Source organism: Taudactylus pleione, unplaced genomic scaffold (genome assembly GCF_031769625.1).
Source record: "Taudactylus pleione unplaced genomic scaffold, aTauple2 ptg000316l, whole genome shotgun sequence".
NCBI classification, from domain to species: Eukaryota; Metazoa; Chordata; class Amphibia; order Anura; family Myobatrachidae; genus Taudactylus; species Taudactylus pleione.
The window spans coordinates 1,504,512-1,523,374 of record NW_028284717.1 but is presented as its reverse complement, the minus strand read 5'-3'; the positions used below and the strand labels follow the sequence as shown (position 1 = coordinate 1,523,374).

The following is an 18,863-nucleotide window of genomic DNA, read 5'->3' as shown; positions in this document are numbered from 1 at the left end:
ACTTCACCTTCTCTCATTAGAGTGATGCCCTGGGGTGGCTCAGCTGGGCCTGTTTGGGAATGTCCTGTGCTCTGGATTTCAACCTTAGTAGGTTAGGGACTTACCCTCAGAGGTTACCTGGGCGCGGTGGGTAGGCCCATAACCATGGCCATGATTATGCTAAAACCTCTATGTATTGCAAAATTCTATTGCATAGTGAATGTATTATATAATTAGTAATGTTGGAGTTGTGCACTTGTACTTTCTCTTCTTGTGTTTGCAACAATAGTCTACCCAGGTAGCACCTCCCATTATATATATATATATATATTCAGGGTGTGCAGTCTAGGGCCCCCTTTTCTAGATACTCTATTTAGTGTGCTCCATGCACACCTGAAGATTTGAGACGCCTTCAGCCTAGATTAGCACCCCTCCCCCCATTGGTTTTAAGCAGGGATTCTGGCATTTTGACTGCACCTTAGTACAAGGCACAATCCTAGGTAAGTCCTAAAAATGTTTATACTGCAGTGCAGCTACCGTATGGGTTGATTTTTGGGGCATGGGTCCCCTGGATTGTTTTGGTTGGGCTACTTCAGGGCATCACATTATAAACACATTTTCCTTTTTGCACTTTTAGCACCTTTATTGTTTGTTTAATATATATGTATTATTTTTAAACCTCTATTTTTCACCTTCTTATATATGCAGCATTAGCTGCTCTTATCTATCTTACACTTTCTTACACTTCACCTTCTCTCATTAGAGTGATGCCCTGGAGTGGCTCAGCTGGGCCTGTTTGGAAGTGTCCTGTGCTCTGGATTTCAACCTTAGTAGGTTAGGGACCTACCCTCAGAGGTTACCTGGGCGCGGTGGGTAGGCCCATAACCATGGCCATGATTATGCTAAAACCTCTATGTATTGCAAAATTCTATTGCATAGTGAATGTATTATATATAATAAGTAATGTTGGAGTTGTGCACTTGTACTTTCTCTTCTTGTGGATGTAGAATCTGCCACCAGGTCTGCAATAAGATTGTATAAACAGTCTGATCTGGTGTCTGATCTCCTGGGGATTGGAGAAGTGTGTACCCAGCTTTAGCTGTCAGTAACACTTCATTACACCACTCTGGTTATCTCGCTGTGCGCTACCAATTGCCATAGTGAGGCAGCGCACTGCCATATTATATTACCTATCAGTCTAGCGCCCAGCCTCTGACTTCAATCACAGCTGCGGCCCGCCCCACCACTATTTGCCTTCTGCTATCCTCCTCTATTCTCTCCCATTGGTTGGACAGAATATCACATGCACGGAAGTCAGTGTGACTTCCTAGTTGGTTGGGGATAGATCCCCTGCAGTACACAACCCTTCCAAGTTCCAGCAGCCTGCCCTGCATTCTGCACTGTCAGGGACCACACAGTACAGGAAGAGGCGTGACCAGCAGCTAGTGTAAGTGACTAATCCACATCTGCTCCAAGCCCAGCCTGGTCACACATGGTTCCAACTGACCTGACCTATTTCTTCCCAGCCCACACCTGACTCTTTTATCCCCTGCATGTCTCTGTACCCCACATGTCTCTGTACCCCACATGTCTCTGTACCCCCAATGTCTCTGTACCCCCCATGTCTCTGTTCCGCCTTTTGCCTATGTGTTTGTCTGTCCCCTCTGTCTAAAATATTGTATCTGCCCTCCTGTCTCCCCATCTGGTTCTATTTGCAAACCCTTTGTATTTGTGTGTGTCTGCATATTCAGTGTCTTTCCTCTCTTCTGTCTCCCTGAACCCCTGTTATTATATCTATAACCGACCATCTTATACAATTTGCCCCAAAATTTACTTTTCCACTATATACTCACAAGTCACAACTTGATATTCCTCTTGCCCTGCACCTTCACCCGCCTATCCCTTATGCCCTCTTGACCCCTTAACGTCCTCCACCTCTTCTGAAGTTCCTGGAGAGCTGCTGGCCGCCTGTTAAGCTGGGCATCCACTATACAATTTTCTGTAAGATATCTGTCCAATCTGGCTGCTTGGAATGAAAACCTGGTGATGTATGGGAGCAAATGACAATCGTCCATTTGCTCACAAACACTGGAAAACAAACAAAAATGGTCGTTCAGACAAATTGGTTAAAACACACAAACTTAACCAATTTTATTTATTTTTTTTATAAATTCTTTATTTAAATATTTCAAAGAAAAACTGCATTTCCAACATATATACTTATATAGAGAAAAAATTGCTCTTACAATTAAAACTGTAACATTAATATTCCAAAACCAAAATAATCAAAACAAAACTCAAAATACAGAAAAGACAGGGGAGGGGAAGACAAGGGAAGATGGGAAAGGAAAGTTTGAAGTGGGGAGATGTGCAAACGGAGCAAGTCAGAGATTTAAACAGGTTACATCTTGTTAATAAATCTAATATGTACGTACAGCATCCACATAAAATCATATATCAATTAACTTCATGTAACGGAAAATAAAAATGTTGTCTGGAGTCTGAGGGATGAGATTCTTATATCATGGAGAGAGTTTGAATTCTAACCAACTAAACCACCTGGTAGCAAAATCATTTAACAATTTTTTTGTCCTTTTTTCAGTGTTTAAAATAGGGATGTACGCCGGACCATTTTTGCCGGATTTGGATTTGGTTCTAATTCGTCGTCCGGCTTTGGATTTGGATTTGCCAAACTGCGGTGACTGGCTTTGGATTTGGATTTGGATTTGGATTTTTTTACAAAAATTGACAAAAAAAGCTAAAATCACATAAATTGGTCTTTTTTTTCTTCCTAGAGTATTATTAACCTCAATAACATTAATTTCCAGTCAATTTACACCATATCACAGCTTATAATATTGTTTTCAACATTATTGGCCAAAGGTTGCAGTGAGCTGACTGGTTACTAAGCGACAAAGCAGCGGCACAACGACACAGACACCACAGTATAAAGCACATCTATGACACATTGCCACACAGCAGTGGCAGAAATGAAAAGTAGTGCACCCACCCAGTGGGGTACGGCCAGCAGAGTCACAGTACTTGTTTACAAAGTGGGCTACGGCCCTAGGAGTCACAGTGCACAATCTTATTAGCATTACACCGCACATAGGGCCTGATTCACATTAGACACAAAGTAGTGTCTCTTATTTATGTTATGACACACAGTAGTGCCCCTTTTACACAATGCCCACAGTAGTGACCCTTTTACACAATGCCCACAGTAGCGGTGTCCCTTACACAATGTCCCCCAGCAGTGGTGCCCCCTATGCAGTCCCCTTAGTAGTAGGGTCCACTATGCAGTGCCCCCAGTAGAATGCCCCCCAGTAGTATGCCCCCCATTAGCAGGCCCCCCCCAGTAGTATGTCCCCCATTAGCAGGCCCCCCCAGTAGCATGCCACCCATTAGCATGCCACCCAGTAGTATGCCCCCCCAGTAGTATGACTCCCCCAGTAGTAGGCTGCCCCAGTAGCAGGCCCCCCCAGTAGTAGGCTGCTCCAGTAGTAGCCCCCCCTGTAGTAGGCCCCCCCTGTAGTAGGCCCCCCCAGTAGTATGGCCCCCCCAGTAGCAGGCCCCTCAGTAGTATGGCCCCCCCAGTAGCAGACCCCCCCCAGTAGTATAGCCCCCCCCAGTAGCAGGCCCCTCTGTAGTATGGCCCCCCCAGTAGTATAGTCCCGCCCAGTAGCAGACCCCCCCAGTAGTGCAGACCCCCCCAGTAGTATAGCCCCCCCCAGTAGCAGGCCCCTCTGTAGTATGGCCCCCCAATAGTGCAGATCCCCCCCAGTAGTATGGCCCCCCCCAGTAGCAGACCCCCCCCAGTAGTATAGCCCCCCCCAGTAGCAGGCCCCTCTGTAGTATGGCCCCCCCCAGTAGCAGACCCCCCCCAGTAGTGCAGACCCCCCCCAGTAGCGCCCCCAGACCTTTGACAAGTAAAAAAATAAAAAAAATAAAACTTACCTGTATCCCCGCTCCCGCGCCGTCCGCTCTGTCACACGCTGAGGAGGGAGCCGGAAGACGGAGCTCATGTGTGAGCTCCAGCCGGCTCCCTCCGTGCAGCAGCCAATGAGAGTCTGTGTGACTCTCATTGGCTGCTGTAACAAACACACAGCTGCCGCTGGCGGCTGTGTGTCTGTGTCTGTGTAGGGCAGAGCGCTATCACTGCGCTCTGCCCTACACGCGAGGAGACCTGATGTCGGATTCTCTAGTGAGAATCCGACATCAGGCGGCCGCCGTTCGGCCCCGAACGGGGATCCGAGTCAGGCGGTGAACACCCGAACAGGGTTCGGGTGGACTCGGATCCCCAATGTTCGGAGCGGTTCGGATTCCACAGAATCCGAACCGCTCATCTCTAGTTTAAAACCATATGATCGACCGTCATTTGCTCCCATACATCACCAGGTTTTCATTCCAACCAGCCAGATTGGACAGATATCTGACAGAAAATGGTATAGTGCACAGGTTCTCAAACTCGGTCCTCAGGACCCCAAACAGTGCATTTTTTACAGAGCTCCTCACAGAATCACAAGTGAAATAATTACCTCCATCTGTGGATCTTTTAAAATGTGTTAGTGAGTAATGAGTACACCTGTGCATCGGCTGGGTGTCCTGGAAAACGTGAGCTGTGTGGGGTCCTGAGGACCGAGTTTGAGAACCACTGGTATAGTGCACAGGTTCTCAAACTCGGTCCTCTGGACCCCAAACAGTGCATGTTTTGCAGGTCTCCTCACATAATTACTAGTGAAATAGTTAGCTGCACCTGTAGATCTTTTAAAATGTGTCAGTGAGTAATGAATACATCTGTGCACTTGCTGTGTGACCTGCCACTGGTATAGTGGATGGTCAGCTTGAGAAGCAATGTGAGTGACCTGAGGCTGGCAGATAGGAACAATCTCCTGATTTAAATACTTTTTTGCACACAGACAAATGGGTACAAGACACTGCAGGTCAGGGATTCCTCATTGACACATATGTGTCTTACTTTTGCTTCAGTCTCCCCAAATTTCCAGGATGAATGGAATGGTAGGTAAATACAATGTAAACAAATAAAGACTGCAGGTGTACTTCAGGGTCCCAATTTCAACCCGGGCAGCGCCGGGTATCCCAGCTAGAATGTAATATTCAAAGCAATACGAAATTATTTACTAAGATAAAATACAATTTAATATTGAAAGCTCTACTAATTATAGCAATATAGTAAGGCTCAGTTTAATCCATCAAAGCACCTGATAATCAGATGGTATGTAATGAAGGGCGATCACCATCTTGCCCTGTTCTGAAAGCTGGGTATAATTTGAAATCTGTGGTGTGTGATATCGGTTTACAGGAAATAGAATTTGCAGAATATCTGATAAATTTAATCAAATGCACATTTACCTGTCTTCTTTTATATTAACTGTTTGCTAACTCATATACTTTCAGTAGTTGTTACTTTATGTAGATGCCCTAAATCAGGCCTGGCCAACCTGTGTCTCTCCAGCTGTTGTGAAACTATAAGTCCCAGCATACCCTCCCACCAATCAGTTGGTAAACCATGCTGGAACTTGTAGTTTCACAACAGCTGGAGAGCTACAGGTTGGCTCAAAATAAACGCACAATGAACATTTAAAAAGTTAGTTTTATATTACTTGCATTATATATAACATAATTTACCCATCATCTGTAACATTATAGCTGAAGAATTACTTGTAGCTGATAAATAAGGGAATAATTGAAATGAAATGGCTTGGGGGGGTCTTCACAATAATATAATATGGGCACAGTGGCGTATCTATAATGGATGCCAGGTATACAGTGCACACTGGCCCATTGGTCAAGGGGGACCCCGCATTTCATACATGCTGGTAGACGAACAGAAGATCTTTTTCAGTAACAGTGTTACAGCGAGATGTATAAAAGCATACTGTCGCTATATAGATTATCTCTTTGTGATCTGGTCAGGTTCTAAGCAACAGTGTATTGATTTCATGGAGTGCACTGGCGTCACAAGGGGGGTGCGGGCCGCACCGGGTGTCACCAGCTGAGGGGTGACACCAAAGTGCTGGCTCCCCCTCAGTGACAGGAGCCGGGTGCTGCATTATGTGCATTACTCAGCTCCTAGCACAGTGAGGGAGCAGGCACTCAAACAGGCTGGTCCCCGGGGGCAGCCTGTACCTCAAGAACCCACGGTGTAAAATAAAACAGGGGTTCGGACCGTGAGGCCACACCCCCACCCGTGAGGCCACGCCCCGATTTTCCGGCGCGCAAAGTATGCCTGTCCTCCCGACCCGCACCAGGTGCGATGTCAGGTAAGGACGCCACTGATGGAGTGTCACAATAAAACAACTAGCCCCATTAAATTTACATATAGTATAGATGCCCATAAAGTCACCTTTTTGGATGTGGAAGTTAATTTATCTGAGGGCCAGATTGAAACTACATTATTTCAAAAACACATGGACCGGAATACGTTTTTACACGCGTGTAGCTTCCATCCTAAACCGTGTAAGTATGGTTTTCCCTACTCACAGTTTACGCGTGTTAAACGTGGCTGTGGCTGAGCAGCAGATGGATAAGATGATCCAGAATTTTTTGAATAGAAGATATGAATATGGCGCATTGGTGGAGAAACGCGCTATGGCTATCCCTAGGGAACAACTCTTGTCTTATGTAGTCGTACTATAAGGTTACCATAGGTTAACCATTATAACCCTATCAGTGAGGGGATCAGTAGGGTGTCTACAAATTTGTGGCCCATAGTGCAGTCTGATGATGCCCTAAATTTAAAGGAAACACGTATTATGCCTTGTTATACAAGGCCACATAACATTAAAGATCTTGTTATAAAAACTGATGTCACTGGTTTGGGATCTGGTGTGACTGCGACATCAAATTTTATGTCTCTCAGGCCAGGATGCTACAGGTGTCTTAGGGGTCTATTTACTAAGCAGTGTTAGGAGACAGAGTGAAAAGTGATAAGGTGCCAGCCAATCAGCTCCCAACACAAACACAGCCTGTGAGATGACAGTTGGGAGCTGATTGGCTGGTACCTTATCACTTTTCACTCTGTCTCCTAACACTGCTTAGTAAATAGACCCATCATGTACTGGCACTGAATTTATACACCCACATAGTGGGAAGCGCTTATTCATTAAGTATAGAATGACATGTCTAACGAGGTTTGTAGTGTACCTTATTACCTGTCCTTGCGGACTCAGTTATGTTGGAAAGACTGAGCGCACAATACGTGATCGAATGGCAATACACCGTTCAGCAATTAAATCGGCATTTGAAAATGGCCATAGCGACCAACCGGTTGCTAGGCACTTTTTAAATGCAGGGCATGGTTTGTCCATTTTGCGGTTTATGCTGATTGATCACGTTCCCGACTCTATACGTCGGGGTGATCGTGCCGGTAAACTTTTGCGATGTGAGGCACAATGGATACACAGGTTAGGTATTTTATCACCTAAAGGGCCTAACGAGAGTATGGGCCTACTGTACATTGCTTTATCTGAGGGGCTCTTGGGATGATAACCTGATATACGATGATATATGATGCACAGTAAACTGTTTGGATAAGTGAGTAGTGGACTAATACACATGTTCATCTATTATAAAAAAAATATATGCTTGTTTTGGTCTATGCATTTCGTGTGTAGTTCTATAAGTTTAAGTGTAGTAACTATGGGGCCTATTCATCAACACTAAAATAACGTTTTTAAGGACATTTTCCTTAAATAACGTTATTTTGGTATTCATGAACAGACTTAGCACAGGAGATATCACAGATATCTCCTTGCTAAGTTCCCCTGCGTTAATTTACACACTCCCCATACATTAGTATGGGGAAGTGGAAATTGTGGTATTCATCAAATTCCGAAAATTATGAATTTTCGGAATTTGATGCAGTTACTACTCGCCACTGTGAGGTGGCGAATAGCAGAATCGACTTACCTGTATCTGCGTGTGCAGGTCCCCCGACGAGTCCCTCCGGCGCTCTGCTCCATCCTCAGGCTCCGGAGGCTGGTCGGCCATGTGTGCTCCCCAGCAGAGCACAATAAAGTTTAGAAAAAAAAAATCTGCTGGGAAACCACATGACAGACCAGCAGGACGGAGCCGGAGGCAGCTGCGCGGACAGGTAAGTTGGGGGGGGGGGAGGTGAGCGGAGGGGGGGTGGGTGGGGTCGGGGGGGTACACAAACTTAACGCATCTGTAGGCAGTGCTGCGCATGCGCTGGTTTTACAGATGTAACAGCGCATGCGCAGCACTGTTTCCAGATGCGATAAGGTAGTGTAGGCAGGGAAAGGTATCTATTTCCCGAAAAGCTGTCAACGCAAAAATGACAGCTTTTCGGAATAGATACTTATGGAGAGGTGGAATGATGAATTCCACCTATAATTAGGTAGAACTCCATGCGAGTTCTAAACCTAATTATCTCTAGAGAATTTTTAGGTTTAATGAATAGGCCCCTATGTTCTTTATATAAAGTGTATATTATATATATTTCTACTTGATGATTGAGAATACATGGTCAATGATATGTATTGGTAGTAAATAGGGCATTTTTTTGTTTACATTTGTTGCTACGGCAGCGGGTTGCAGATGACGATGTCACATTAGAGCGTCTTTCGGTGGTCCCGCTTCCCGGCAGTACACGTGGTGACGGAGGAGGGTGTTATAAGGTCAGTGTATGTGTAATTATGTTTATCCTGATGACGAGATAATAAAATTGTCTCGAAACTTTGAAACACTGATTGCTGTGTCTTTGAAGTGTTATATCAAGTGCCGCCTTTTTGCCATTTTATATGTGATATGTATATATATATATATATATATATATATATAAAAAGACTAGATATATTGTATCCATATTATTATGTAGCTATATTATTTGACATTATAATGGATGTCTTACAATATTTTGATTAAACTTTTTGCATTCAATCGGTATGCCGGTCCCCCATTCAATATCTCGTATAGACATTGCGATATTAAATATATGACCAGCACCCCCTGTTAAAAGTGAAGTGGATGTGTGACAGTGAACCTGCCAGCGAAGCATGTGCACCACAGATGACAATTTGTGCTGCATCGAAGGTCTGATTCAGGAGGACAGATGCATTTGAGTTAATGATATTGCTGCATACTTGCCAACTCTCCTTGATTGTCGGGGAGACTCCCTGAAATAGAAGCAATCTCCCTGTCTCCCTAAAGAGTCTACCAATCTCCCTGATTGCACCTTACCCCCATAGTGAAGCTGTTATATTAAAAAAACAAACAGAGATATATACATTAAACTGGGATCATTAGTATAATTTCCCTGCATTGGTTATTATAAGGCATAATGATCAGAGCCGTAACTAGACTTTTTGGTGCCCTGTGCCAGAAAGAGCATTGGCGCCCCTCTCATTTTTCAAAGGGACATAATGCACCCAAAATGGGCCATGGCATGGCCTCATGGGGAAGGGCCAGGGAAGAGATAGGAGAGGCCAGGAGATGCTGGGGATGAAATAAGAGGAAGCTACAAGCAAGAATGATAATAAACTGAAATTTGACAGGCCCAAACAGCGCCCCCTGATCTGTGGTGCCCTGTGCGATGGCACCAACCGCACTACCCTAGCTACGGCCCTGATAATGATCCCTATGGCTACATGCATTTTCTGAGAAGTATCAGTGTGTTTTTCTCAACAAATAGATCTTACTAACTGCTTTGTTATGATGTAGCAGTACAAGCCCACTTTACCGCCACGCTCAAAGGTGTTACTTTCACAATCTCCCTGAAATGCTTTTTCAGAAGTAGAGGTAGGAGATTCATAACCGACGGTGAAATTCAGCAAGGTGTCATTTTCTGGCTTCAGGCGCTTGACACTGATTTCTTCTATGCCAGGATAGATGCCTTGGTGTACCATTGGAACAATTGTTTAGACAAGTATGGAGACTATTGATTATACGTATATGTACGAGGTTAATGGAGAGAGAGAGAGAGAGAGAGAGAGAGAGAGAGAGAGAGAGAGAGAGAGAGAGAGAGAGAGAGAGAGAGAGAGAGAGAGAGAGAGAGAGAGAGAGAGAGAGAGGAGAAGAGAGAGAGAGAGAGAGAGAGAGAGAGAGAGAGAGAGAGAGAGAGAGAGAGAGAGAGAGAGAGAGAGAGAGGAGAGAGAGAGAGAGAGAGAGAGAGGAGAGAGAGAGAGAGAGAGAGAGAGAGAGAGAGAGAGAGAGGAGAGAGAGAGAGAGAGAGAGGAGAGAGAGAGAGAGAGACAACACAGACACACAGACACACACTGACTGACTGACTGACTCTGTCTCAACACACCCCTGATGGATTGGTGGAGGCACTGAAGAAATTATCTATACATAAATAAATGCGGTTACAATTAATATAAAAATTTAATATACTTGCTATATCACATGTAACCACTAGGTAGCAGTAAACTACCTTATCTTTTCTAAAATGCTTTTCAGTAGATTATTATGTAGCTCTAGACCCATATGGCTTTTGCCATCATTATGGTATTCAGATCTTCCCTGATCCTGCTCCTCTACTAATCTAGGAACCACAGATCCCCCATAAAGAGTTGTCTCCATCTTCAGCAGTACAGTTATACGAGCATATGCTTGCACAGTTGACAGTGTGAATCATCCCCCCTCTTTTTTTATACACCAGAGGGGTCAGCAGGGGGGAAAGATTCCAAATTACTATATCTCTAAATGTCATGTAAACCAGTACTTTCATTTTCTACAAATTACAGACTATAAAGCTTCATTTCAAAGTACTAAGATGTAATGAGACGCCAGCGTCAGTAATAATACCGAGCTTTATTAACACTTCCATAATTTCACACATCATGACTATTAACTAGTCTACATATGATATTAGGAGATTTGTCCCTGGAGCCTTTCAGTGTATGCTTGTGCGTCTACTTTTCTGCCTGACACATACATAGGTGCGACCCCATATCTGGTATTGAGAGGAGAGTTGCCCCCAAAGTCAGATTACAACTATTTTACTGGATCTGACTGGAAGTTTGAATAGTGAAAGGAATGGACATGTCACTTCAAAGTCTGTCCTTGTATTACTTTGTAACCTTCAGTTTTCTGAGGGGACATTGGGATTTCCATCATTACATGTGTCAGTTTTGTGTTTTGATTTATTTTTTTAAATAGACATAATTAAATGCATATATTCGCCCTCATGCAGTTGCATGTGACTCTGCGTCGCGGTACTTGTGTACGCTCAGCTCTGGAACAAGCGCACATGTTATTGCATGTTAGTACTAGTTGCTACTTTATTATCGTTATTAGATATATATAAAAACATAGGGCCTGATTCAGACCCACTCGCGAGCGGCTGTCCGCTCGCAAGTGGGTCGATGTTGTGCACTGAGCATGCGCACGATGGAGGGAGCTCCGTCGTGCGCATGCGCCAGACGCGACGAGCGAAGGAAAGTCCTTCGCTCGTTGTGTCCGATCAAAGGGGGCGTGCTGTCAATGTTGATTGACAGCACGCCCCCTTTGGTGGGCGTGCCGGGGGCGTGCCTCCCTGACGGGGGCGTTCCCACGGGAACGCCTCCCGTCAGAAGCCGGCCCACTGACATCACTAGTGATGTCAGTGGGAGTGATTTTGGCTCTGATAGAGCCAAAATCACTCCGGAGCTTGCGGTTGAAAACCTCAACCGCAGGCTCCGGCTCGCAAATTCGATGGTCGCGATGGTCTCGACCATCGCGGCCATCACAAAGCACGCTCGTATAGCCTGTGGGTGGTGACCCACAGCTATACGAGCGTCCAGGAGGACGCTCCATGAAAATGGAGCCCGGCCCTCATTCAGAGCGTGCGCTCTGCTCAGAGCGTACGGCTCTGAATGAGGGCCATAGTTCCTTTAATTAAGGGGAAAAAAGTGTCTGCCTCCTTAACACAGAGTTCCTAACATAAGAGGATAAGCGTGGGAAGAAAGATTCATATGGAATTGGGGTGGAGGGATAAGGAAGTGTAGTAATTTAATGGTGAGGGTGGGTGCTATTTATTGAATTGATGGGAGATATTAATCTATTAACGGGGGTACTTTATTTGAAGGAGGGGGCCATTTAGCTAATATTGAGTTAATGGTGGTGCCTGTTAATTTTAGGTGGGGTGCAAGGGATTTTATTGCTGGGTGCTTTGGGGGGCAACGGATGTGAGTTTGGGGATGAGACGGGATATTTAATAAATGGATTACTAAGTATGTTAGGGCACTGATTGGAAATAAGTTTATTTCTATACTATGAGTACTAGCTATGTAATGTCAGAGCTATCATGTGGGTGGGAAGGGGAGGCTATTTACTAAATGTGAACCCTAGTGCTTATTAGGAGTAGTAATTATTATATATGAGTTCTATTGATTGAACTTCGAGGTTGTTTGAGAGCAAGACTATTCATTCATTGCTAGGTTGTCCATGTTTCTTGTATCATGTTTCAGGTAGGAGAGAGCAGAACACTCTGACAACTGTCCTGATTCTGGTGATCTAGAATTTGGGTGACTGACCTGCTCAGCAGGATAACAAGGACACATAGGAGTTATGTGATGCTTTACAGTTACACCATTCTGCTTGTGAAGGGGGAACTGCATGTCTTCCATGTTTGTACTCTTTGTAATGGTGGTGGCACTCCCAAAAATATTGAGGCTTGGACTGTTGAACATCTGTCACCCAAAGAGAATAACATTGCCTGCTGCTGTAATAGAGCATGTCTGAGTTCCAAGACGGAGGCTCAGGAACCCAGTGTAAGAGAAGAAGCTTCTGGGAGAGTCTCTTTCTCATGATGATGCCAACCGAGCTTGGATTTCAACGGTGTGAGCTCACCATGCTATATACCCATAAGAAGTGTGACCAATGTAAGAGAGAAGCTAGTGTGACCACACCTGTGGTAGTGACAGATAATGCCATCTCTTGTGCTCAGTATTGAAACATGTTTAATATTTCTATCAAAGTAAGGGATTGTAACTCAGTCTCTCTTGTCATTGGTTCCCATAGGTAAAGTAACAAACAGTATGAAATCCCAGCTGTCGGGATGCCACTGTTCAGAATACCGACAACGGCATCCCGACACCCATAAGAACGGCTGGTAAGTATTTTCCCTACCCCTACCCTAACCCTCCCTTCACGGTGCCTAAACCTAACCCTCCCTCCCTAGTTCCTAAACCTAACCTCCCCCTCCCTGCATCCTAAGCCTAACACCCCCTCCCTGGTGCCTAAACCTAACCCCCCCCTAGTGCCTAAACCTAACCACCCCCTCCCCGCACCCGAATCCTAACACTCCCTCCCCGGTGCCTAACCCTCCCCCTAATGCCTAGCTCTAACCCCGCTACCTAACACTAACCTCCCCTAACACCCTGATACTTACCTTCGGGATAAATTGGTCAGGATACTGGTGACGGGATCCCGACCTGTCCCGTTTTGAACAATCTAATAGAACGCGTAAAACTGATTCTGTATTATAGAAACCAGAAGAACCTGGAACCCTGAACCAATTAGAAATAATGTTGTTTTTTGAGATAATTTTTATATATCTATATAAATGGAAATACATTTCACTGACTTAAATTCAATTCTTAGTATGTTTATCTTAATTGGCTCTTCATTAACAATTTTCTTATAATGACATCAATCGACCACAAGCAACATGATCACCAGTGACAGTGGGATGACTCACCAGATACACCCTGGCTAGCAGACATACAATTGTCCTAGCATTACATCTTCAAAATGCAGTTTAGCTTCAGGTCAGATACTTTTATTAACATTTTCGTGACCGGAGGTTAGCCTGATCCCACTGTACATTACTTTTATATAAGTACCAAAGACTGTATGTATACCTTACTTATATGTTAAACTTATTTAGGTTAAAATCAGGTCACCATTGTGTGGGCTTTTAAACTCCCCCCCCTCCTATTTTAACTACATATATTACCAAACAGTAATATAACTTGGTATCAGTGACTTCTAGGATTATTTTGAGTTAGGGTTACAAAGGTGATTTTCAGTGGGGGGAATTAATCTGATCTGGTAAAAAAAAACTGTAAGAGTGTTAATCGCCTAAATAAAAATCAACTGTGTTCTCTATTTCAGATGGGTATTTCCTGCACGGAATCACCTACCATCCCTTGGGATCAGCATGTAATTGCCTATTCCATTAAACTCTATAAACAAGAGTAATTGCCTGAAGCTGAGATGAGGTGATTATTTTGCAACATTGAACGGCTGAACGAGATTATCGCACTATACAGAGGTTAAATATTGCTTGTGTAGCAAAGCTTATTGGGAAGTTTAGCTACAAAATTAAAGATCGCTGTTATGATATTAATCACATTGCACAGCTGGAAACCTCCCATGCAGCGTCACTGGAAGAGGCTATACGCATGTTTTATCACCAGAGGCAGAGTGGGAAGCACTATCTAGGGATGGACATCAATGGGAGAAAACCATTGATCGTTCAACCATCGATGGGACCTGACACAGACCAGGGCGGTGCAGCATCGGACCTCCATAACCAATGTTCACCATTGGTGAACATCCATTGATATTAAAATTAGTTACCATCTGTTTCAGACCATGGATAGTTACTAACCATCAAAGGTCGATGGTTAATACTCACACAACGATTATGATGTTCGTAGGCTGCTTTTGATTGGCTGAATGCATCTGAATTCCTCCCATTTATGCTAACATCAGGAGTATTGTAGCAATGTGGCTACTGCGACCTATTTGCGATATTACAGTGATAATCGGACCACAGAAATAAAGCACAGATTAATTTGGAGACAGATTGTTTGAAGTTAGTTAAAACTTTACTGTATGTTTTGGCACCTTGTTTACAGTTAAAAATAACACTATTTATTACATCACATACAATAAAATTAAATAAAAAAATGTAGAATCATCAATTGCAGAAAAGATGATTCTGCATCATGTGCACCACTGCCACCAATAGTTGGGTACGGGATCCTGGCACATAGAATACCGGCGCCGAGAATCCCGAATGGGTGACAATTCTGACACCATTTGGTAAGTACCCTAACCCTCCCCCTAACCATAACCCTCCCCTCCCTCAGCCTAAACCTAACCCTCCCCACCGCAGCCTTACCCTAACCCTCCCCACCGCAGCCTAACCCTAACCCTCCCCACCGCAGCCTAACCCTAAACCTATCCCTAATACTTACGTCGGATGTCAGTGGTCGGGATACTGATGCCGGGATTCAGACTGATTCCGCCACCAGCGTTCCAACTGCCGGAATCTTGAGTGTCGGGATGGCAACTACATCCCCTTAGTGACTCTTACATATTATAATATATTACATAATATAATTGCCACATATAGCCACATAAATGTAAATAGCAGAAAATAGAAACTTTATAGAACTAATTTTGAGGATATCTAACTCCACAATATAATATATAAAAGTCCCACAAATAAAATTTCTGTTTAACTAAATTCCAGGTATTGCTAGTTGTGGAATACAATGCAGTAACCTTCATATACAATATATAGGAACTCCAGGCTTAAGGGGGAAATTTCCTCCAATATTGAAATAATTGACCCAAGTGATTATTAGAAAGCAGGTTGCATTATTTTTCTTCCCCCAGTCAGCATTCCAAGCTGCCAACAGGCAGATCATCACATGAAAGTCTCAATCAGTGCACAGTGAATGATGAATGCCTGTCACGCCTGAGGGTTGGAGTTGGTTGACTTGAAACAGGCATGGGAGGATGAAGTGGAGCCTAGGAAGGTGTGATTGAATCTGGGGGGCTTGCACCAGGACATCCTCACTCAATGAGGGAAGACAGGAGGCAGTGGAACTGCTGGAGGTGATGATCCCGAAGGCGAGGACAGTAGGGAACAACTTTATTAGACTGGAAATTGAATTGGAACTGTAATAGTAGAATCGGATAGAAACCGATGTAGTAGAATCGATGATATGGAACTGATGAAGCAGGATCGGATTGGAAACGATGTTGTAGAATTGATTACATAGAATCGATGATATGGAATTGTTGAAGCAGGATTGGATTGGAATCGATGTTTGGAGACAATCAGGTTGGAACTGATGTTAGTGAATTGAAGAACTGGATCAATTTGAGACTAATGTTTATGAATTGAAGTACTGGATTGGTTTGAGACTGATGATTGGAGATATCGGCTGGGACCGATGATTGGAGATATCTGCTGGGACCGATGATTGGAGATATCGTCTGGGACCAATGGAGGTAGTTATGATCAAATATCTGTGGTAAAACCAGACTGTAGTACTAGATGGAATTGGAGGAGACTTGATGACCAGACTTGGAATGGAGCCGTTCAGATACAGAGTACCTGGGCGCTCAGCACAGAGCTGCAACCTTAGCAGAAGAAACTTTGTACTGGCAAAGTGGGAGAGGCAGGGGGTGGATCCCCAGGGATTGGATGCTGCACTCAGCTGGTCTGGGAGCAGCACTCTGAATGGTGGAGGAGAGTAAGGTGACTGAATCCAACATGGCTGTACACAGGGCCGGACTGGCCATCGGGCACTTCTGGCAAATGCCAGAAGGGCCGATGGCCACAAGGGCCGGTTTGACGGAGCGCAGGCGTACCCGGCAGTTCAACCTCCCGGGCAGCGCCATTATCTGAAATGTATGGCCGCGTCATTGCGTAATGACGTCATGATGCAGGCGTGTCATGCCGTTATGACGCGGCCGGCAACTAAGCCCTCTTTGTGTTTGTCCTACAGGGCTACGGAAGCCCTGAAGGTACATAACAAATAAGGCATTGGCAATCTGTGAAACGGCCGTCTTGTAGCGCAGAGGCGGCCGTATCATACTGGGAATGGCACGGGGAGGGAAGGGATGCCTGGACTCCAGCTTGCTTGTGTGCGGATGTGTGCACATCAAGCACAGGGGAGGTGCAGGGGAGGCATTTCTTAGGTGCCCCAACTGCCCGTTAATACCCTCTCCCCCCAAAAAAGTAAATCAAAGTGGTGGTATAAATGGGAGCCTTATGTTTCATAAGAGGCACCCATAATTAGTAATTTTAAAATAAATAAGTGGCCCTCCAGCTTTGGTGGGCAGCAGACCTGCTTGTGTATGTGACCACCATAATGCATGCTGTGGAAGGTGAATCCCGGCTGACCGCTGTGATCCACACTGTGGAAGGTGATTCCCGGCTGACCACTGTGATCCACGCTGTGGGAGGTGATTCCCGGCTGACCGCTGTGATCCACGCTGTGGAAGGTGAAGGTGCACGCTGTGGAAGGTGAATCCCGGCTGACCGCTGTGATGCATGCTGTGGAAGGTGAATCCCGCCTGACCGCTGTGATGCATGCTGTGGAAGGCGAATCCCGGCTGACCGCTGTGATGCATGCTGTGGATGGTGAATCCCGGCTGACCGCTGTGATGCATGCTGTGGAAGGTGAATCCCGGCTGACCGCTGTGATGCACGCTGTGGAATGTGAAGGTGCATGCTGTGGAAGGTGAATCCCAGCTGACCACTTTGATGCACGTTATGGAAGCTGAATCCCGGATGACCGCTGTGATGCACGTTGTGGAAGGTGAATCCTGGCTGCCACTGAGTAAGAGCTGCTAGGTAGCTGATGTAGGTAAGCTAAGCACTGACACACACATAGCAGCTAGTAGAGAGTCCTCAGCCAGAGTCACTGGGAATCATTTTTGTCTACTCTGTAACTGTTTTTGTAGTTTTATTTCTAAATATACAATTTCTTAAATAAAATGAATGACTGCATAGCATAATGTATAAGGGGCACTACAACTGTGTGGCATAATGTGAATGGGCTCTGGGTGGCATAACGTGAATGGACTCTACTGTGTGGTGTAATGTGAATAAGGGACACTACTGTGTGACGTAACTTGAAAAAGGGACACTTACATAATGTGAATAAGGGACACTACTGTGTGACAAAACATGAAAAAGGACCGCTACTGTATGACGTAACGTGAATAAGGGACACTACTGTGTGACGTAACATGAAAAAAGGACGCTACTGTATGATGTAATGTGAATAACGGACACTACTGTGTGAAGTAACATGAAAAAGGGACACTACTGTGTGACGTAACATGAAAAAGGGCCACTACTGTATGACGTAACGTGAATAAGGGACACTACTGTGTGACGTAACATGAAAAAGGGACACTACTGTATGACGTAACGTGAATAAGGGACACTACTGTGTGACGTAACATGAAAAAGGGACGCTACTGTATGACGTAACATGAAAAAGGGACACTACTGTGTGACGTAACATGAAAAAGGGACGCTACTGTATGACGTAACATGAAAAAGGGACACTACTGTGCAGTGTAGTGTGATGAAGGGACAATTCCATATTCCATGTGGTGTAATGTGACTAAGGGACACTACTGTGTGACATAACGTGACTATGGGGCACTGCTGTGTGACGTAACATGAATAAGGGACGCTACTGTGTGACATAACGTGAATAAGGGACACTACTGTGCAGTGTAGTGTGACGAAGGGGACACTTCCATGTGGTGTAATGTGACTAAGGGACACTACAGTCACTGTATGACATAGCATGACTATGGGGCACTACTGTGTGACGTAACGTGATTGCTGACTCCCTGCTGCTTATTTTGAGCGTTATGATCGCTAATGCAGCATATACTTGTTCTGTATTCTATTGTACTGTAAGTCACTGGTTTCTTGTTCACTTAATTGTTTATGTACTTATGACGCCACAGAAATAGAGGATAATAATAATGTGACTAAGAGGCACTACTGTGTGGCATAATTTGAATTGGGGGTACTATTATGTCGTTATGAGCTTTCCCAGCGAGACCACACCTGGTAGGCACGCGCTCTCCCTTCTTCACCTGTGGATTGCGGCACAAACACTCTTTTGTCAAAACGTGTAGTTACGGCTCTG

General features: G+C 44.7%; 1 long non-coding RNA gene across 3 annotated transcripts; it reads left to right on the top strand.

Annotated features, from left to right (window-relative positions):
• Positions 1-438: 438 nt before the first annotated feature.
• LOC148510551 (uncharacterized) lies at positions 439-14,741 on the top strand. 3 transcript variants are annotated; one of them, XR_015869395.1, is made up of 4 exons: positions 439-479; positions 8,550-8,639; positions 12,961-13,051; positions 14,056-14,741. It is a non-coding gene; the product is annotated as an uncharacterized LOC148510551 (long non-coding RNA). The 3 variants fall into 3 exon arrangements; XR_015869393.1 differs by lacking the exon at positions 439-479 and adding an exon at positions 4,784-4,835; XR_015869394.1 differs by lacking the exon at positions 439-479 and adding an exon at positions 4,846-4,998.
• Positions 14,742-18,863: the final 4,122 nt, after the last annotated feature.